This window comes from Nelumbo lutea, chromosome 1 (assembly GCF_056320005.1).
Source record: "Nelumbo lutea isolate HS-2025 chromosome 1, American lotus-T2T, whole genome shotgun sequence".
NCBI lineage: Eukaryota > Viridiplantae > Streptophyta > Magnoliopsida > Proteales > Nelumbonaceae > Nelumbo > Nelumbo lutea.
Genome location: NC_142684.1, coordinates 76,017,926 through 76,039,959, shown reverse-complemented (window position 1 = coordinate 76,039,959; position 22,034 = coordinate 76,017,926).

Genomic DNA, 22,034 nt, shown 5'->3' with positions numbered 1-22,034 from the left:
ATAAATGTACAATTTTTCTTTTTTATTTCCAATTTCAATATTCATATTTTCACAACATGTTTCAAGTAAAATATCTAAACCATCTTTCCTAATCCTAGGATCTAATATTGTAGCTAAACAAAAAAGAGGAGAAATGTTCGCCCAATAATTTTTAAATTTATTTTCCATTATTTTCATAATATTTTTAAGTTGTAGATAATTTCTATATTTTGCAAAGCAATCACTAATCACCATTAATTGATAAAGTAGATTACAACTAGTTGGATAATAAATACCCGATAATTCATTAGTTGCATCATAAAAATATTTAAAAAAATCTCTTATACAAATTGCCATTGTTCAATCTTCCTCAAATATAATATCATTAGGCAATTTTGCATTATAAAAATCAGTAAGAATTTGTTTATGAGAAATACAACATTCTAACATAGCATAGGTAGAATTCCATCTATGTTTAACATCTAATATAAAATATTTATATTTTAAACCATAATTTTGACATAAATATTTAAATTCTTGTTTTCTTGCTCCAGAACTTTTAATAAATATAATACAATTTTTAATTTTAGAAATATGAGTAGAAATAATATTTAAAGCATCATGAATACATAAATTTAAGATGTGACATGCACATCTGATATGAAATAATTTATCATTTAAACATGGTTTTAATTGAGATTTTAAAATATTTATTACAGAATCATTATTACTAGCATTATCAAAACTAATAGGAAATAATTTATTCTCAATTCCATAAGCATGTAAAGTATTTAAAATGCATGCAGCAATAGCTGTGCTAATGTGTGGCCATTCAAGCCTAGTAAAGCTTAAAATTCTTTTATTTAAATGTCAATTTTCATTGATAAAATGATTGGTAACACAAATATAACTTATGTTAAACTTAGAAGTCCAAACATCAGAAGTAATTGCAACTCTAGAAGTCCAAACATTTATAATTACATGGTTCCATATTTTTTCGTCCGTATCAGCCTTGTATCGGTTCATTTGATACATATCCGAAACGGGCCGATACACATTATGTATTAGCCGAATTTAATTCCCCTCTTCTTTTTAAATTTAAATTTAATTTATCTCTTCTCTCTCTCATTAATATCAATTTTGATTAAGCTTTAAAGTTTGAGACGTCACTAAATGCTAATATAATTTAATTAAATGCTCATTTAAGTTACCTTTGATTAGAGAATTTAATATGCCATTAAATGTTATATAAGTGAAATAACTTGTTAAAAGTCACTAACCAAAGGTAACAAGTTTCAAACCCAAGTCATTTTCTTAATATGTCATTAATCTTTCTTGCCTTGGTGGATATTTCCCAACAAATGCTATAAATTTGATTATTAATATTTATATAATAATAAGATGAATACAAGTTATATTTATTTATTAAAAATTAATGTATATATTAACTTGTATACATAATAAATATTATCTAAATCTATATATAATAAATATTAAGTAATAAATGATTTCAAATAAATATTAGTATATATATATACACACATTTTAGTTCTTTTATTATTTTTCAATGGTTACTAGTTATATCCCGATACTTTATATAAATCATTAAAGAATGGTTTTTATGTTTAAATAAATTAGTTATACTCACATAAAACTCATTTTTATTATGTCTCATATTTTTAAGGATTTTTTTTTTTGGATTTTCTAGTGTATCCAGGCATATCTTGATTTTTTGTCCGTATCTATACGTTTCCAAAGTGTATCCCGATACATCTCTTAAAATGACCTTTCTGATACACCTTTCATTTCCGATACTTTGAACCTTGGTAGTATTACTAGGAACTTTTTTATATTGTGGATTTACAGAATTATGTAACAATTTCAAGTTTAATATTTTCAGCTAACAAAAATGGTTGTTCGGCATGTACAATGTATTTTGCTAATTCTTGTCTCATTTTTTCTTGAAAATATTGAAATGTACCAAAAACCCCCCTCCCAATTTGTGTTTGTGTTGCTTCTCTCTCTTCTTCTTTCTCATGTGTGAGCAAATGTATGCTCAAATGTCCAGTACCACCCTTGCTACAATAGCTAAAGGCTTTTCTACATTTTTGGCAAACAACTCCTTTTCCCTTCTAAACATCCTCTACTTAAATATTTTCCAAACCGGGCTACTCAACTTAGAGGCCCTCTTTTTCTTTCGGGTGAAAGTTCCATCAATATCAATAGCATCCATGTCAATGCTAAGACTATCATGATGCGACTTAATATCGTCGATAATGAACATGTTGGGGAATTGGTTTCAGGAAGAGTCGACAATTTTTTTTTTAAATTAAAATAAAAATTAATTTAGTTGGACTTACCCGGATTGTCGGTTCAGAATACCAAATTGATTTCAATGATTAAAGCCTTTCAACGTCTAAGCCTCCCAAATTTCTAACTTGAGATACTTGAGCAAGTCTTTTTCTTGTTGAAACTTCAACAAAGTTGAGAATTGGAGAATTAGACAATCAGTCAATCAAAGTTTAGTCAGATTGTAGAGAATGTATGAGAGAGAGAAGAGATTATGAGAATTGTTGAATTGGTGGGATGAGAATGGTGGAGCATAGGGCTATTTATAGGAGCTGAAAATAATTTAATTACCCAAAATACCCTAAAAATATTTGTTTTTAGTTATTGAGAGGGGTATTTTGGTCATTGTAAAGTTATTTATAAGTTTACCCAAAAAACCCCCCTAAACTAGTTATTATATAGCTGTTGGGGGCATTGCATTAATTTTCTCCCCCATAACCAAAATACATAAATACCCCTATATACTTGTTTATAGTTGCTAGGGGGATATTTATGTAAAAAACCCCCAAAAAGCTAAAACTACGGGCCTGTGACCCATGGGCAGCATGGTCATGCCATGCCAGGCCGTGGACTTCGAATGCTAGGCTCAACACGACATGAACCATCATACCGGGCTTGGCACGGCCCGCGTGTCTTTGTGTCGTGCCATGCCGGGCCATAGGCAGCACAACCCGATTTACACCTTTAAGTCGTGGCTTTCTCCTGAAGGGGAGGTGTGCATCCATGAGCATTACCTTCACTTTGGGCTAAGTTTCCCTTGCATGCCCTTATCCCCAAGATCTTGTACCATTACAACCTCACCCTTAGTTAGTTCGCCCCCAATGCCATTAGGACTATAGTCATTGTATTGGTGGTAGACCATCTCCAAGAGGTGACAGTGACGCTAAATATATTTTGATGTTTGTTCGCACTAAGGAAGCACCCTAAATGGGAGGGTTGGAGGCTGGCTAGTAGGGCCTCATACTTGACTTTGTTGTTGGAAGTGGGAAAACCAAATTGCAATTTGGACTCTAGCTTGCTGCTATCCGACGTGAAAAGTATGAGGCCAGCTCCACTTCCCTTGGAATTGGAGGATCTGTCTATGAACAAAGTCCAAGTCGATAATTACTCTTTCTCATGGTCGGGGGCTTGAATGTGGTCGTGGTTGAAGGTGCATTTGACCAACAATTCTACCAATACCCGCTCATTTATATTAGGCCTTGACTGGTAGTGTAAGTCAAACTCTGACAACTCGATAGCCCATTTAGTTAGTCGACCCAAGCTCTCAGGCTTAGAGAGCATAGATTTGAGAGGCTGGACTGAGATACTGTAGGCTTAAAAATAAGGCCTCAGCTTCCTAACCGAGATCACTAGCACAAAGGCTACTTTTTTTTTTTTACTTTTGGATATTTGTTCTCGGCCTTGTAAAGCTCCTTGCCGATGTAATATACAGGCCTTTGAACCCCCTTGTCTTCTCAAACCAACACTAAGCCAATAGCCTCGTCCCTAGCCGATAGGTATAAGAATAAAGTCTCTCCCGGGAGGGACCTCATGAGCAAGGGTGCTGATGCGAGGTAGGACTTTAAATCTTCAAAGGCTTTTTGGCATTCTTCCATCCATTAGAAATCCTTCAACTTCTTAATGGCCTAGAAGAAAGGTATGCACCGGTTGATTGATTTGGACATGAATCAACTAAGGGCCATGACTCGATCGGTGAACCTTTAAGTTTCCTTGATCGACGAAGGGATGTTCATGTCTAGTATGGCTTGTATTTTCTCAGGATTGGCCTCTATGCCCCGTTGGGTGACCACGAAACCTAAGAATTTTCCTGAGGTGGCACCAAAGGTGCAGTTAGTGGGGTTCAACTTCATGTTGTGTTTCCTCAGTACCCCAAAAGTCTCGTTGAGGTCCGAGGTGTGCTGGATAGCCCTTTGGCTCTTCACAACCATGTTGTCAACATAGGTTTCGACATTTCTTCCCATATGCTCCTTGAAGATCTTGTTCACCAGCCTTTGGTAGGTGGCACCAGTGTTCTCCAGTCCAAAAGGCATCACCTTGTAGCAATAGGTGCCTTGCTCAGTGATGAATGAGGTCTTCTCCTTGTTGGTCGGGTGCATCTTTATCTAGTTGTGACTAGAGGAGGCATCCTTAGTAGCTCCTACCCTATGGTAGCATTGACGAGGTGATTAATCCTCAATAAAGGAAAGTTGTCTTTAGGTAGGCCTTGTTGAGATCTCTTTTATGAAGCTGACACTGAGTAGTTTATGCACATCTCAGATGGCTTTCCAATGCTTTGGTGCAAAGTTTCTCTTTCTTGTCGAGCTAGCCTACAACTCGGGTTCACGCTCAGCCTGTGAGTAATGATCGATAGGTCAATTCCTGGCATATCAGTGGTAGACCAAGCAAACATGTTCGTATTGACTTTGAGGAAGCTTACCAGTTCAGAAAATCTATCTTGAGGGAGGCGAGACCCGACTCGTACAATTTTCTAGGGCTCAACCTCATCTAAGGGAACTAAGATGAGGTCTTTGGCTGACTGGCATCGGCTTGATGCTTTGTCCTTGAGGTCGAGCCCCTCCAAGGGTAGGGCTTTATTTTTCTTTCCTTTTAGTGCTACCACGTTGCACTATCTAGTAGCTTGTTGGTTCCTCCTAACCTTTCCTACCCCGTGCTCTGTGGGGAACTTTATGGCGAGGTGGTAAGATTAGACGATCACCTTGAGCGTGTAAAGGGTCGACTTTCCTATGATGGCATTGTAGGGAGAGCCTATCTTCATACCAAGAACTCAATCATCCGAGTGACATGCCGATGCTCAATCCCTATAGTGACCGGTAGGGTTATCTTTCCTTCGGGCCTGATAGCCGCCCCGAAGAAGCCGACGAGTGGCACGTTAATGGGTTGTAGCCAGACTGGTGTCATTTGCATCTTCTCAAATGTCTCATAGAACAGGATGTCAGTTGAGGAGCCATTGTATATGAGGATCCTCGTCACCATGAAGTTGGCAATGGTCATTGACACCACCAACGGATCATCGTGGGCACGAACAACCCTTATAGGTGGTCGTCAAAGAAGGAAGTGATGTCCTCCGACCTTAGCTTTTTCGTTGCTAGTGGGGTATGGGCAGATCGCCCTCCACGTTGCCTATGGCTTCTCGTGGGGCAGCTGCCTTGTGGGTGGCTTCTTGCCAGGTGTCCTATGTTGTCTAATTGCTGGGCCAGGTTGTCTAGCTTGCATAGGACCAGCTTGAACTGGTCAATTGTTACTATGTTTTGAACATCAAGGACGGGTTCTTGCTTGTTAGCCATTTTAGGGACACTAGTTGATTAAGTTAGATTAGTTTTTTTCTTGAGGGAAACTTTTGAAGATGTTTCCCATAAACGACGCCAATTGTTGCAACCAAATATGGAGTTGACGGCAATAAAGTAATTTCTAGCATTTAGGGCCGATGGGTCCAACTTGCCGAGAGAAAGAAGATGTTAGAGGCCTCGGGAGTTATCCTAGGGGCAGAGACTCCGATGGCCACATTAGCCGTGAGCTGTGAGGGGTCAGACCTAGCAAGAGAGAAGACTTAGAGCTTGAGTTTCAATGTGTGTTTACCTCAATGTGGGAGCCCCTCTTTATAGTTAGAGTTGCCTGAAAGGAGGAATAGTTGGGAGTAGGTGGCAGTGGTTGGTGATGGGTGGCTAGGATATGTCTTGCCGATGCCATGTGCCAAGATCTACAGGTCGATCAGAATTCATCCGACTTACACTATGTGTCAAGATCTGTGGATTGGCCGAATTACACTATATCACCTTCCAATGCCGGATTGCCCATTTGAATATTGTGAAACAAAAGAAGCACCCTAAATAGCCCACAATTCAGCTTCTCTGCATATCGTCCACAACTAAGCCTTAACTTCTTATGAATTAACTTGTCATGGATGCTTCAAGAAACCCATATAAACCGTATATACTCTTCCTCAGAAATCTGAAATTGCAGACACCTCCTTGCCTATTAATAACCTCTATAAACCGCATCCTATCCATGAATTTGACATTAATCCACGGTCAGGATTAAATCCACCCCTAAAGTGTAGAGCTAAGATTTTTAAGGGCAAACTGCACAGTTAAAACCCCAAATTTGTATCATAGAATTTTTATTTCAAAAACGGTTCAATTATGATGTCGAAAAGAAACCAATCAGATAAATTTTCATCAAAATTTCGGAGGGGGGGGGGGGCGCTTATAATGTCTGATATCATAAATTAACATCAGGGCCTTAATGACCAATGGTGGCATTAAATCGTGTTAACAATATCCTCAAATTTAAGCCATTCAAGGCTTAAAAGTTAAATCCTCTCTACATGACATCCTCACGGCCCCGGCCTAAATATATATATATATATATATATAAAATATGGGTCTAGGTAGCGCTAATTATCTCAGTGTTAATGCGTTGAAAACAAGGCCCATGCCCGGCCCCATAATTGGGTGGATTTGACTTCACCTCCGATACAATATACAGAGTCTCAGTCCTTTCCTTTCTATTAAATATACACGTACATGTGGGGTCATCCTTAAAAAGGGTTACACTGATTTGTTTTGTATCAAATAGAGTCATAAAATGTAAATTGTTTTCTTTTTGTGTTTGCTTATATAATCCAACAATAAAGTTGTCATTTTTAAAGAATTTTCGAAAAAAATATTTCTTATGTTAATAATATTTTTACCTACTCTTGAAATATCCCTTGATGAAAATTGCAATTTTTAATTTCTAAAATAATTAATAGAATTTTAGTGTATTTCTTCCAAGTTCCAAGGGTGTAGCAATGGTGGGACCCATAATGAGTGGTGCCTTGTCTTTACGTAGTGGAGTGGGGGTGGTGAAATCCGGTTTTGAATCCTTCTGCTACGCCCATTAACATGCATGCCTCCATAGACCACAGAGTGTGGGTAGATAGAGAGTCCATTGGGCAGGAAATCCGGTGTGTCCATACATTCATTTCCACTCCTTTTTAAATGGAAACCAACAGTCTATGAAGGATTAAAAAAAAAAAAAAGGGAGACAGTACGGTATGGATGATGTTTGCCCATAGTACATAAATGTCTATAGCACTAAATGAACTAGATGTAATAGTCAAAGTACAAGTTAATTCTAACCATGGTTTTCAAACTTCACAAATATTATAAGGTATCTTTCAGACCAAAACTCAAAAAAGAAGTCTCATGACGTATCGTATTCATAAAGTATCTTACCGCTTCTACCTATTGTATCAGTTTACCAACTGAATGATGAAAGGTTAAATACAGGGAACTTGGGAATTCTGTTAAGCTTAGAATACAGTATTATGTGTGCAACAATGGTGGTAATTAAGATAGAAAGATGGTAGTTGACCGAAACTTAATTAAATCAGCATTATATTGATTTTTTAGGTGTGGAAGTTGTTTTTTTATTGTTTTGAAAAAAAAAAAGAAACTGTTGTTTTTTCTTTTTAACCCAAATTCATTTCATCAATCAATTTAGGGATACAAGAGAAATTAATGTGCAATAGATCAAAATTAATGGCACATGCCGAGGTTCAAAGTATCGACACATGCATTTTATGTATATATTATTTATTATTACTTTTTAATTTTTTTCAGTTTTAGTTTTATATATATATTGTTCATTAAAAAAATTGAGTCCCTAAAAGCACCAGTAAACAGATGTATCATGGTCATGGTTTCAAAAAATGATTCAGAAATAGAATCGTTCTGACCACTGGTTTTCTGGTTGACTGTTTGACCATCCAGTTTGAATGGATGTCTTGTTTTGATAACAAAAATAAAAAAATAAATAAAAAAAGGCAAAAAACCATTGAATGGGTCGACGGTTCGACCACTCAAGTCAATGAATCGTTGACTGATTCAACGGTTTTTGAACAATGACTGGGTTTGAGGTAAAATGGAATTGATTGCCTTACGATTCTCAGGCCAAATGGTCCAACCACCCAGATAAATGGCAGTGCAAAAACCATAATCATGATCTCAAAGATACGTATGAATACTTTAAACCTCGGCACGAGCAATACAACTAAGGATGGAATCCCCATAACTCATGAATAATGAAATAATAGTAGAGGCTACAGTATAAGTCTTGCTAGAGTTTGGGCAAGTGTGTTGCAATTTCTATTCAGGAAGCAGCAGAGTGAGGTTGAATTGAACTGAAAGAGAAGCCTACAAGAATTGGCCATGTAAATAGAAAGGAATCTATATACGGGAGGTATGTGCTTCCAACAAGAGCCTGATAAATCAATTACAATATATACAGGAGGTATGTGCTTCCATCCCTATAAATTACAATATCTATTAAGGTTGTGTTTGAAAGCGGTGTGAATATCGGACAGGTGGAGTTTTGCATAGGGTTGTCCCAACCCAACATATATATCCAAACCGATTGGGGCGGTTCTGCTTATAGGAAGAACCGGTGGATCGGTTTTGGGGTCTGATATAGAGTCTCAATTATTATTAGTTCAAAATCGGTTCTATCTAGTGCTAAATCGATTCAGACCTGACCTAATAGATAGATAGATAAAATGTATAATTTGTTAAATAAATTATATATATCAATGTTTTAAAAACCAACCCAAAGGCTGAACTGCTTTTGCCTCCAGGTCGCATGTCATCGGTTCAACAGTGCCACGTCAGCACATATATGTATTAAGTGTATATATATAGGGTAAAATACAAAAACCTCCCCTGAAGTTTTTAACAATCATAAAAACCTCCCCAATGGTTTCACTTTAACAAAAACCTCCCATTTTTTTGAAAAATTTGACAAATACCTCCCCTCTGTCTTAGAAACATTAAAGTGATGATATTTTTTTCAAAATACCTATTTTACCCTTTTATGAATTAATGTGCATCTATCATCAACATCCCAAATTTCTCAGTTTCCTCTTCTCTTTCTATTCGGCTGCTGCAACATCAAAAGGGTTGATAAAAAGAACACAAAGAGATCCCGAGTGAGAACTGGGAAGGTGAAGCAATACATGCAGCTAAGAGAGGGAGAGGGAAAATGTCGAACAAGTCTCTGATATTTATGATGCCGGAGCCTCAACATTTCAGCGACTACAGCTTTGACCCCCAAATCGATTATTTTTAGGTCATAATCTGTTTCTGTTTGTTTTTATCATTTTTCCCCCTTGTTTTAATCTTCCTTTTCAGATCTTCCTATGATACTTAAATGCATTTATTTTCTGTGTTTTCGGAAAAAGATCTTAGAAGAAGCCCAAAAGCACAAACGGGACAGTTTCAGATCCATGGATGCTCTGCATTTCAAACTATAGAAGCCCATATCAAAAGAAGACTCGAAGAAGAGCAAGAACAAGAAGAAGAAGAAGAAGAAGAAGAGGTGGTAGAGAAATGCTCTCCTTTCCTGGAAATGGAAGTGGACCTACGATGCAAAGCCCAATGACGACCAGGATGGTGTCTATTGCAGGAACCGAGTTAGCAGGGGAGCTGTATTTGGGCCACTGTACATAAGGAGGAGGTGGAGATACCTTATCTGTAGTGTGGATGAGAAATTGGTGGGTGTGGACTGGTCCACACCACACCACAATCCACAACTATTTTGAATTGTGGACAAACTGTGTGGATTAGACCAGTCCACACCCATAGCAGCGTTCAATAGGCATTGTGTGGACCAGTCCACACCACACTTTTTGATTCTATGTATCTCATATACATTTATGAATGATCTACACCAGCATTTTAAAAAACAACCCAGAAATGGAATCGTTCTGGCCACTGGTTTCCAGGTCGACGGTCTGACCGTCCGATTTGAACGGATGACCCATTATGACAAACAAATTAAAAATAAAAAATGGTAAAAAACCACTGAACGGATTGATGGTTTGACCACTTGGGTCAATGAGTTGTTGACTTTTTCAAAGATTTTGGCCAAAAACTGGGTTTGGAGTAAAACGAAACCACTTGCTTGGACAATTCTCGGGCAGAACGGTTTGACTGTTTGGGTCAACAGCGGTTAAAAACCTTGATCTACACAGTTAATCATAAATATCTAATTTTTGCATTTTATATGGCAAATATATTAAAAAATGCATCAATGAATTAATATTAACTAATAAATATTAATTTTTTTATAAAAATAATAATAAAACAATAAAAAATTTTAAAAAATATATTTTAAGTATTTCAAATATAATTTTATTGATAAAACATTAAAATTTAAAAAAAGTTAAAAAATTAAGTAAAATAATTAATATTTTATTGACAAAAATATTAAAATGTGAAGTAGACAATATGGTAGCCTTTGAGGGAAACTGTGAAGTAGGGGATCAAAATTCAGGTGTGGGCGATTTGTAACCATGAGATTTTACTGTGGATGAGAAATTGAGGTGTGGACCAGACCTAGTCGAATTGGGGTGTGGGCAGGACCGGTCCCATCCACACCTAGTCGAATGCGACCAAATCCCGTGGATGGGACCGTTTTCGGTCCCGCTCACGAGATTTACGCAGTTCCGAACACCGCTTTAGCCTCTTAACCGAATACTAGCTACTGGTTGGGCGTTGGGGCCCGGGAAGGAGGGGGTTTTCATTTTGGGTTACTGTAGCGACTAAACTCCTGGTTTGACTTGGTTCACTTGTCTTTTTTGTTTCGTGTTAGTCATAGGCAGTAGGTGGAGTAAAGTTGGGGGTTGTAGTTGCTGCCATGTTAGCAACAACAAGTGCAACTATGGCGGGATCTAAATGGTGAATTAAATGATGCTAGCAAGTAGCATTAACAGTGTCATTGATGAAAGGGTAAAAATGCAAGTATATATGTTTTTCGTCTTAGTCATTGACGGAAGGGAGGTATTTATCAATTTTTTAAATAGAAGGGAGTTTTTTGATAAAGTGAAACTATAGGGGAGGTTTTTTATAATTGTTAGAAACTTCAGGGGAGGTTTTTGTATTTTACCCATATATATATATATGTGTGTGTGTGTGTGTGTGTGTGTGTGTGTGTGTGCATAGATATATATTTTAGCAATAAATAATGTATAAATATGTTTTTGATATGTTATATGTATTATTTTATATTTAATTTATGTTTTTTAGTTTAGTTTTTTATTTTTTATTTATAAAAAGTATTAAAAATTACAATTTGAGGCAAAAAGAAATGTTTTTTTTTTCATGAAAATAGTGGGGCAAGGTGCCTACGTCACCTTGGGACACATAGATCTCAAAAAGTTATCCAAAATAAAATAAAAACCCAATCGGACATTGGAGTGCAAAGTTATGGCCTCCAAAAATTTTGCATGCATTGAATGTGCAACTCACAACCCAATAACCAGGTCGAATAGGCGAATGGTTGAACCAAATGAGTTGAATGGTTCTTGACTAAGTCAATGGTTTTTGACTGTCTAATAGATCTTGACTGAATTAGACCCAGAATCCTGGCCAGGTGATGGTTCAAACGGCCAGGTCAACGACGGGTTGAAAACATTGTTATATATATATATATATATATATATAGAGAGAGAGAGAGAGAGAGAGAGAGAGAGAGAGAGAGATTGAGAGATAGATGGATATACTATACATATAATATATAATGTACAATATATATATAGAATATTTAATATACATTAAATATAAATATATATTTTTTATTTATTATAATCAGCTCTATTGGATCAAACTTGACTGTCCCAAGAACCAATTGTTTTGGTTCCATGCCCAAAAATTATAGACCCTATTAGGTTTGGGTCCAGGTCCTTGATATTTCATGTTGGATTGGTTTTAGTTCTAGTTGATTTTGGCCCAGACCCGACCTGTTGACAGCCCTAGTTTTTCACTATTTCGTTTAAAAATGTGATAGGAAATGGCGACTATCGATGTAAAATTTTACATTGTTTTTACCAAAAATAAATATTTTCCCTCAATTATTGATGTAAAACTCGATCTATGTGGAGTTCTACATCAATTTTCGGTGGTTATTTACTTATTTACACTTCATCCAAACGTATTCAAAATTGGACCAAAGTGTAAAATAACACTAATTTGGTATTTACACTGCAAACAAACGTAGCCTAAATTAATAGATCTATAGGGCAAAAATAAAAGACCCTCATGGAAACCCAATAGAGCCTCCAAAGGAATACAAGCCCCGATGCGCTGAGCTTTGTACCCTTGCACGACTACATGGGAACACAAGTAATGTTTACATTTCCAAATGATGCTTATAATTATTACATTAGCATTTAGCAGAAGCAACCCCTTCTTACAATTCTGTCATGTGACTATTACACTATGGCCTCATTCCTTTTGCAACAAATGATTCATCTGAGTCAATGCAATTATCTGAGAAAGTGTTTCTTGGGAAACATTTATTTGGAAAAGAAAACTTATTGGTGTTCTTTTATTTCCCAAGTAAAGGTATACAATGACCACTTGGGAATAAATAATTTATTCAAGTAAATGATTTATTGGCAATTTTTCGGCATGTATGGAGAAAAAATCTATAAGGAGAGTATTACATCCCTGAGTAAATGAACCACTTGGGAATCATTCTTTTCCATAGGGCCCACTAATATTGGAAAATAATTTAAGGTTTATTTCTTTTCCATTGGACCTATCAACTTACCCACTCCCACTTCTCGGAAAACAAACAGGCCTATGAGTAATTCACTAAGAACTATTCGATAACAGTTAAAGCAGCTGAACCAAATCAGGTTGTAAGCACATTCAATAAGCACTTGAAATTGTTTTTGACACCTCCCCCTTAAAATACCCTCACCCCACCCTTGAAAAAAGATTAGTCAAAATACTTGTCAAGTGCTCATTTGAAATGCTTACTTATGTTGTATAATAATCAAAAGGGTGGGGTGAGGGCTCCCGAATGCCTTCTCAGTAAAATATTTAAGTGTATAATAATCAAAAGAACTTCAGATTCAGTCATTAAGGAAATTGCAATTTTCATATGAAAAGACTAAATAATAAGTAATTCAATTCAGCCACTTCAGCTCTTGTGAGATGGCCCTTGACCCATCATTTTCAGTATATTATTATTAGAAGTAGGTGTTTCCAATATTTACAAAACTTCCCAGGTTGATAAGAGGTATTGTAGGCCTTATGCGATTGGAACCTTGTAATGTCTACGCGTCTACAACTAATGGACCTATTGATGCTGTTCAATCTGAGGTGTCTCGAATCGAAGACACAATTAGATAATCCTACTAACTGGATGAAGCTGAGGTGGAAGGACGAAGCCGTGCACTAAGATTTGCAATTAAGAGAAAGGTCAAAGGCCCGAGGAGTTGTTCCCAGGGTAGGTACTCCGACGCTCAAGTCAGTAGGATTGAGAAGGATGTGGTTGTGTCGAGCAAGTTGAAATAGTGCTGGTCCGGGCCAAAGAGATAGTGCAAAGAAGTGTTCAGAGAGTGCTGCTCTGGAAAGAGATCCCTTACCTCAAGTGGGGAATACCTATTTATAGTTGGGTGTCTGTGTTCCAGATGGATAGGGCTCCCGAGGTTGTCAAGATGAGGGCACCCACCGAGGTCTTTAGGAGGTTTCCTCTTCCCCGGCGGGGTTCACTTCCTTGTCCGTGTAGGATACTCCTTCTTAGCTGTGCTTTTCTATTACGCGTGGCACTGATGTGGCCTAAGAGGGGGGTGGCCACAGAAATAGCCATGTGGCATCCTTGGCCGACTCAACCATTCAAAGTCAAGGAATGTACTGCTCGACCGCGACTAGACGTGGAAGAGTTTTGCGGTCTTCAGTTGGGGAACTTTAGTTTTTTTGAGTTGGTTGGCCCGAGGTAAGACCGGTTCGCTGGGCACACCGGCTAGTTCAATGCTCGTGCTATTTCCATTATGAGTCGGTAAGTGCGTCATTTCGTCTTCCCAAAGTAATTTATGTGCAAAGCGCAACGTCAATTCGATGCTATTGATACAATTTGATATGGACAGTTGGATGCTTTTATAAAAAGGGGGTAGGCAAGCCACTTCACCTTGCTTGATATCTCAGGTGTCTCAAACTTCTTTTTTCTTCGGTAAGATGTTTTCCACCATGTCTTCCCTTTTCACTGGGTGTACTTCGGGGGATAAGAGTGAGAGTAGTCCTCGGCATGAGGCGACTGAGGTTAGGGTACTAGAGACTGATGCCAATGTGGCTGAGGTCAGTGACGAGGGTGATGGTGAGGTTTGAGAGATTGATGCCTGGTAGACTGGTGCGAATGAGGCAGTTGAAGCCGATGTGGAGTTGGAAGAGCAAGCCCTCGAGGCGAGATTATTATATATGCAATAATAAAATGAAATAATATAATAAAATTATATATTATATAATTATTGTATATAATATACACCCTGAGCCTGTGCAAGCTCGTGTTGTATCGCGGGCCAAGTCTTAGGCCAGGTTGGGCCACAAACCAAGCTAATCCATGTTTTTTTTTATTTTGAAAAAATAATGAAAATTTTAACAAAAATTAAAATAAATAGACCAAAAAATTAAAAATGATCTTAAAATTTTATTTTGTATGAATTTTGATATATACAATTGAAAATATATACGGTATAAGTCTTGCTAGAGAAGCCTACTAGAGGTATGTGCTTATATACAGAATGAGGTTGAATTAAACTGAAAGAGAAGCCTACAAGAATTGGCCATGTAAATAGAAAGGAGCCTATATACAGGAGGTATGTGCTTCCATCCCTATCAATTACAATATCGATTGTGTTTGAAAGTGGTGTGAATATCGGACAGGTGGAGTTTTGCATAGGGCTGTCCCGACCCAACATATATATCCAAACCGATTGGGGCGGTTCTGCTTATAGGAAGAAATGGGTGGTCGGTTTTGGGTTCTGATATAGAGTCTCAATTATTATTAGTTCGGAACCAGTTCTATCTAGTGCTGAATCGATTTAGACCTGGCCTGATAGATAGAAAGATAGAAGGATAAAATGTATAATATGTTAAATAAATTATATATATCAATGTTTTAAAAACCAACCCAAAGGCTGAACTGCTTTTGCCTCCAGGTCGCATGTCACCGGTTCAATGGTGCCACATCAGCACATATATGTATTAAGTGTATATATAAGGTAAAATACAAAAACCTCCCCTGAAGTTTTTAACAATCATAAAAACCTCCCCTATGGTTTCACATTAACAAAACCCTCCCATTTTTTTGAAAAAAATGACATACCTCCCCTCTGTCTTAGAAAACATTAAAGTGATGATATTTTTTTCAAAATACCTATTTTACTCTTTTATGAATTAATGTGGATCTATCATCAACATCCCGAATTTCTCAATTTCCTCTTCTCTTTCTATTCGACTATTGCAACATCAAAAGGGTTGATAAAAAGAACACAAAGAGATCCTGAGTGAGAACTGGGAAGGTGAAGCAATACATGTAGCTGAGAGAGGGAGAGGAAAATGTCGAACAAGTCTCTGATATTTCCGATGCCAGAGCCTCAACATTTCAGCGACTACGGCTTTGACCCCCAAATCGATTATTTTCAGGTCATACTATGTTTCTGTTTGTTTTTAATGTTTTTCCCCCTTGTTTTAATCTTCCTTTTTAGATCTTCCTATGATACTTAAATGCATTTATTTTATGTGTTTTCTGAAAAAGATCTTAGAAGAAGCCCGAAAGCATAAGTGGGACAGTTTCAGATCTGTGGATGCTCTGCATTTCAAACTACAGAAGCCCATATCGAAAGAAGACTCGAAGAAGAGCAAGAAGAAGAAGAAGAGGTGGTAGAGAAATGCTCTCCTTTTCTGGAAATGGAAGTGGACCTATGATGGAAGGCCCAATGACGACCAAGATGGTGTCTATCGCAGGAACCGGGTTTGTAGAGGAGTAGTATTTGGGCCGTTGTACATAACAGAGAGCATAAGCAAGTCGACCATGCCGTGCTGGACGAGTTGTCATCCGATGTCGGGACCGTTTGCCAGCACATTGACTCCGACATGTAAGGGGGAGGTGGAGATACTTTATCTGTAGTGTAGATGAGAAATTGGTGGGTGTGGACTGATCCACACCACACCCCAGTCCACAGTTGTTATGAATTGTGGACAAATTGTGTGGACTAGACCAGTCCACACCCATAGTGGCATTCAATAGGCATTGTGTGGACCAGTCTACACCATACTTTTTGATTCTATGTATCTCATATACATTTATGAATGATCTACACCAACATTTTAAAAAATGACCCAAAAACAGAACCGTTATGGTCACTGGTTTTTAGGTCGATGGTCTGACCGTTCGATTCGAACGGATGACCCATTTTGACAAATAAATTAAAAATAAAAAATGGTAAAAAAACATTGAACGAGTTGACGGTTTGACCACTTGGGTCAATGGGTTGTTGACTTTTTCAACGGTTTTGGCCAAAAACTGGGTTTGGAGTAAAACGAAACCACTTGCTTGGATGATTCCCAGGCAGAATGGTTTGACAGTCTAGGTCAATAGCGGTTCGAAAACCTTGATCTACACAGTTAATCATAAATATCTAATTTTTGCATTTTATATGGCAAATATATTGAAAAATGCATCAATGAATTAATATTAACTAATAAAAATTAATTTTTTTTATAAAAAAATAATAAAATAATTAAAACTTTTAAAAAATATATTTTAAGTATTTTAAATATAATTTTATTGATAAAACATTAAAATTTAAAAAAGTTAAGAAATTAAGTAAAATAATTAATATTTTATTGACAAAAATATTAAAATGTGAAGCAAACAATAGGATAGCCTTTGGGGAAAGTGTGAAGTAGGGGATCAAAAATCAAGTGTGGATGGTCCCTAACCACGAGATTTTACTGTGGATGAGAAATTGGGGTGTGGACTAGACCTGTCCATGCTATATTGGGGTGTGGGAAGGACTGGTCCGTCCACATCCAGTCGAATGCGACCAAATCCCGTGGACGGGACCGTTTTTGGTCCCGTTCACAAGATTTACACGGTTCCGAACACCGCCTTAGCCTCTTAACTGAATACTGGCTATTGGTTGGGCGTTGGGGCCCAGGAAGGAGGGGGTTTTCATTTTGGGTTACTGTAGCAACTAAACTACTGATTTGACTTGGTTCACTTGTCTTTTTTGTTTCATGGTAGTCGTAGGCAGTAGGTGGAGTAAACGGTGAATTAAATGATGCTAGCAAGTAGCATTAACAGTGTCATTGACGAACGGGTAAAAATGTAAGTATATATGTTTTCCGTCTTAGTCATTGATGGAAGGGAGGTATTTATCAATTTTTTTAAATAGAAGGGAGTTTTTTGATAAAGTGAAACTATAGGGGAGGTTTTTATAATTGTTAGAAACTTCAGGGGAGGTTTTTGTATTTTACCCCTATATGTGTGTGTGTGTGCATAGATATATATTTTAGCAAAAAATAATGCATAAATATGTTTTTTGATATGTTATATGTATTATTTTATATTTAATTTATGTTTTTTAGTTTAGTTTTTAAATTTTTATTTATAAAAAATATTAAAATTGCAATTTGAGGCAAAAATAAATGGTTTTTTTTTCATGAAAATAATGGGGCAAGGTGCCTACGTCACCTTGGGACACATAGATCTCGAAAAGTTATCCAAAATAAAAAAAACCAATCGGACATTGGAGTGCAAAGTTATGGCCTCCAAAAGTTTTGAATGCATTGAGTGTGCAATTCACAACCCGATAACCAGATCGAATGGGCGAATGGTTGAACCAGATGAGTTGAATGGTTCTTGACCAAGTAAATGGTTTTTAACTGTCTAATAGGTCTTGACTGAACTAGACCCAGAATCCTCACCCCACCCTTGAAAAAAGATTAAAACCCACATTTGATAGTTGTGAAAATACTTGTCAAGTGCTCATTTGACATGCTTACTTATGTTGTATAATAATCAAAAGGGTGGGGTGAGGGCTCCCGAATGCCTCCTTAGTAAAATATTTAAGTGTATAATAATCAAAAGAACTTCAAATTTAGTCATTAAGGAAATTGCAATTTTCATATGAAAAGACTAAATAATAAGTAATTCAATTCAGCCACTAAAGCTCTTGTGAGATGGCCCTTGACCCATCATTTTCAATATATTATTATTAGAAGTAGGTGTTTCCAATATTTACAAAACTTCCCAGGTTGATAAGAGGTATTGTAGGCCTTATGTGATTGGAGCCTTGTAATGTCTACATGTCTACAACTAATGAACCTATTGATGCTGTTTGATTTGAGGTGTCTCGAATCGAAGGCACAATTAGATAATCCAGCTAACCGGATGAGGCTGAGGTGGAAGGACAAAACCGTGCACTAAGATATGCAATCAGAAGAAAGGTCAAAGGCCCAAGGAGTTGTTCCCCGGGTAGATACTCCGATGCTCAAGTCAGTAGGATTGAGAAGGATGTGGTTGTGTCAAGCAAGTTGAAATAGTGCCAATCCGGGCCAAAGAGATAGTGCAAAGAGGTGTTCAGAGAGTGTCATTCTAGAAAGAGATCCCTTACCTCAAGCGGGGAATACCTATTTATAGTTGGGTGTCTATGTCCCAGATGGATAGGTCTCCCAGGGTTGTTAAGATGAGGGCATTCGTCAAGGTCTTCAAGAGGTTTCCTCTTCCCTGGCGAGGTTCACTTACTTGTTTGTGTAGGATACTCCTTCTTAGTTGTGCTCTTCCATTACGCGTGGCACAAATGTGGCCTATGAGGGGGGTGGCCGTGGAAATAGCCATGTGGCATCCTTGGCCAACTCAACCATCACCCGAACACCACTGCTCTAGTTCCGAAGTCAAGGAATGTACTACTCGACCACGACTAGACATGGAAAATTTTTGTGGTCTTTAGTTAAGGAACTTTAGTTTTTTTGAGTTGGTTGGCCCGAGGTAAGACCGGTTCACTGGGCACACCAGCTGGTTCAATGCTCGTGCTATTTCCATTATGGGTCGGTAGGGTAATACCCCGAAGTCATGCATGTGCAAAGCGCAACGTCGAATCGATATTGTTGATACGATTTGATATGGACTGTTGTATGCTTTTATTAAAAGGTGGTAGGCGAGCCATTTCACATTGTCATTTGGTAAGTGTTTGCGCCTTGGAGTTCAGCTGACATCCCTTGCTTGATATCTCAGGTGTCCCAAACTTCTTTTTTCTTCGGTAAGATGTCTTCCACCATGTCTTCCCTTTTCACTGGGTGTACTTCAGGGGATGAGAGTGAGGTAGTCCTCGGCATGAGGTGACTGAGGTTAGGGTACTAGAGACTGATGCCAATGTGGCTGAGGTCAGTGATGAGGGTGATGGTGAGGTCTAAGAGATTGATGCCTAGTAGACTAGTGCGAATGAGGTAGTTGAAGCCGATGTGGAGTCGGAAGAGCAAGCCCTCGAGGCGAGATTATTATATATGCAATAATAAAATGAAATAATATAATAAAATTATATATTATATAATTATTGTATATAATATATGGCCTGAGCCCGTGCGAGCTTGCGTTGTGTCGCGGGCCAAGTCTTAGGCCAGGTCGGGCCACGAACGAAGCTAAGCCATGTTTTTAGAAATTTTGAAAAAATAATGGAAAATTTAACAAAAATTAAAATAAATAGACCAAAAAATAAAAATGATCTTAAAATTTTATTTTGTATGAATTTTGATATATACAATTGAGAAAATATATATATATATATTATATAATTATTATTGGGCCATGAATCTGGCTAAGCCATGCTTTTATAAATTAGAAAATAGATAAAAAATAAGAGAAAACATCTAAAAATTTTATTTTATATGAATTTTGATGTATGCAATTGTTTATATATGCAATAATAAAATGAAATAGTATAATAAAATTGAAAATAAAATTATGTATATTAATATATTATATAATTATTGTATATAATATACGGCTTGAGCCTGTGTGGACCCATGTCGTGCCATGGGTCGGGCTGGTCCATGGGCCAAGTCTTAGGTCAGGTTGGGCCATGAACTAGGGTAAGCCTTTTTTTAAAAAAAATTGAAAAAATTAATGAAAATTTTAACACAAATTAAAAGAAAATAGATAAAAAATTAAAGAAGATCTTAAAAGTTTATTTTAGCCCGAACCTACACAGGCCCATGCCGTGCCATGGGCCGGGTTGGTTCATGGGCCAAGTCTTAGGCTAGGCCAGGCCACGAACCAAGCTAAGCCTATTCATGGGCTCAGTAGTACAATAGTTCAGCCTGACCCATTAACAATACTAAATTAATTAATTAAATAATTTGAGATAGCCTTTACCAATGTTGTGTCGACAATACATAAAATTTTATTTATTTATTTATTTATTTACTTATTTTACTAAATTATTTAATTAGTTAATAATTTAATAATCTAACAAATTATTATTTCTAGCAAAGTAAGACATACAATCATGTATATATTTATATATATTTGATCTCTCCCTCTTTCACTCTATTGCCTAATGGCTGTGATTATTTATTTATTTATTCTTTTACTTTATTTATTAAATTAAATATATTATTATCCATAAAATTTTATTTATTTTCAATAGATTTTTTCCAATAAACTTTTAATTAAAAATTTACCTTTTGTAATTTTTTTCCTATGGCTGTGTTTGGAAAGGATGCAAATGGAGTGTAAATCCTAGTTCAGGGTAAATTTACACTTTGGTTCACTTATGTTTGTGCTTGGCAACATTACATTTATGCGTTGACAAATGATAGACCAATGCATATTTATATTGATAATAAGATGTAAAAGTACATCAATAAAAAAGAAGTAAATTTTCATTCAAGTGGGCTTTTGATAAAAAAAGCATATACATTATTGAAATTCATGTTTGCATCCATTACAGTCTGTTTGGTAAGATGGTAAATTTGTCTGTGCAAAACTAATCCAACTTTACAATTTATATGAACCATTGTATACTCTACATATTTGCATTCACACTTATTTGCATTGTTACTAAATGCAACTTATATAATAATTTATCTTTAAACCATCATATTTTGCCCCTGCAAGGCAGGTGACCCTCCGCTAGTTTCTTATTAAAAAATACACTATGAAAGAATTACAAACAAATTTAACCAACCTTGTATGATAATATCACTATGAAAGAATTACACTATGGAGAGGTTGTGTCAAGCCAACTCCTAATTCAATTCTGAAAGAAAAGAGAATGTACCGTGACATATCAACTCTCATGCATTGCTTTACATTGTGTTGTTATTTGCAATGAATCAAGATATTGGGGGTATTTTTGCTTTTATAAATGAAAAAAAAAATGCCATTATTCAATATTGGTCCCAGTTATCTAAGACTTGAGAGCGATGGACTGACTATGTACCAAATTAACCATTAGATCTTTTTCCACAAAATGATCATTTTGAGAGATTTTACCAAGTTCCCATAAGATTCATAACATTATTTTGTATTTTTAGGAGAAAGCAAATAATATTCAACTATTCTTATTTATTATTTTTAATGGGCCGGTATATGTAGCTATGGCAAATTAAAAAACCTTGATCATGTGAAATGCAAAAATAAATATATTCCAACACAAATAACCCAATTGAGGCAATATCAAAATTTGCTCCTAACAGAATGTGTCTCACACCGACCTCACAGTTGCTTTGGGAATATCTTACCATGAATGACAATATACAAGAACAAGAAATATTTTCATTCGCACGCTGGGATGGGCTTTGAATTTGGTGTGAGATACACTGTGAGTAGCAAATCTAATGACAATATACAAGCAATTTATTTTTTTCCTTTTTGTCTGT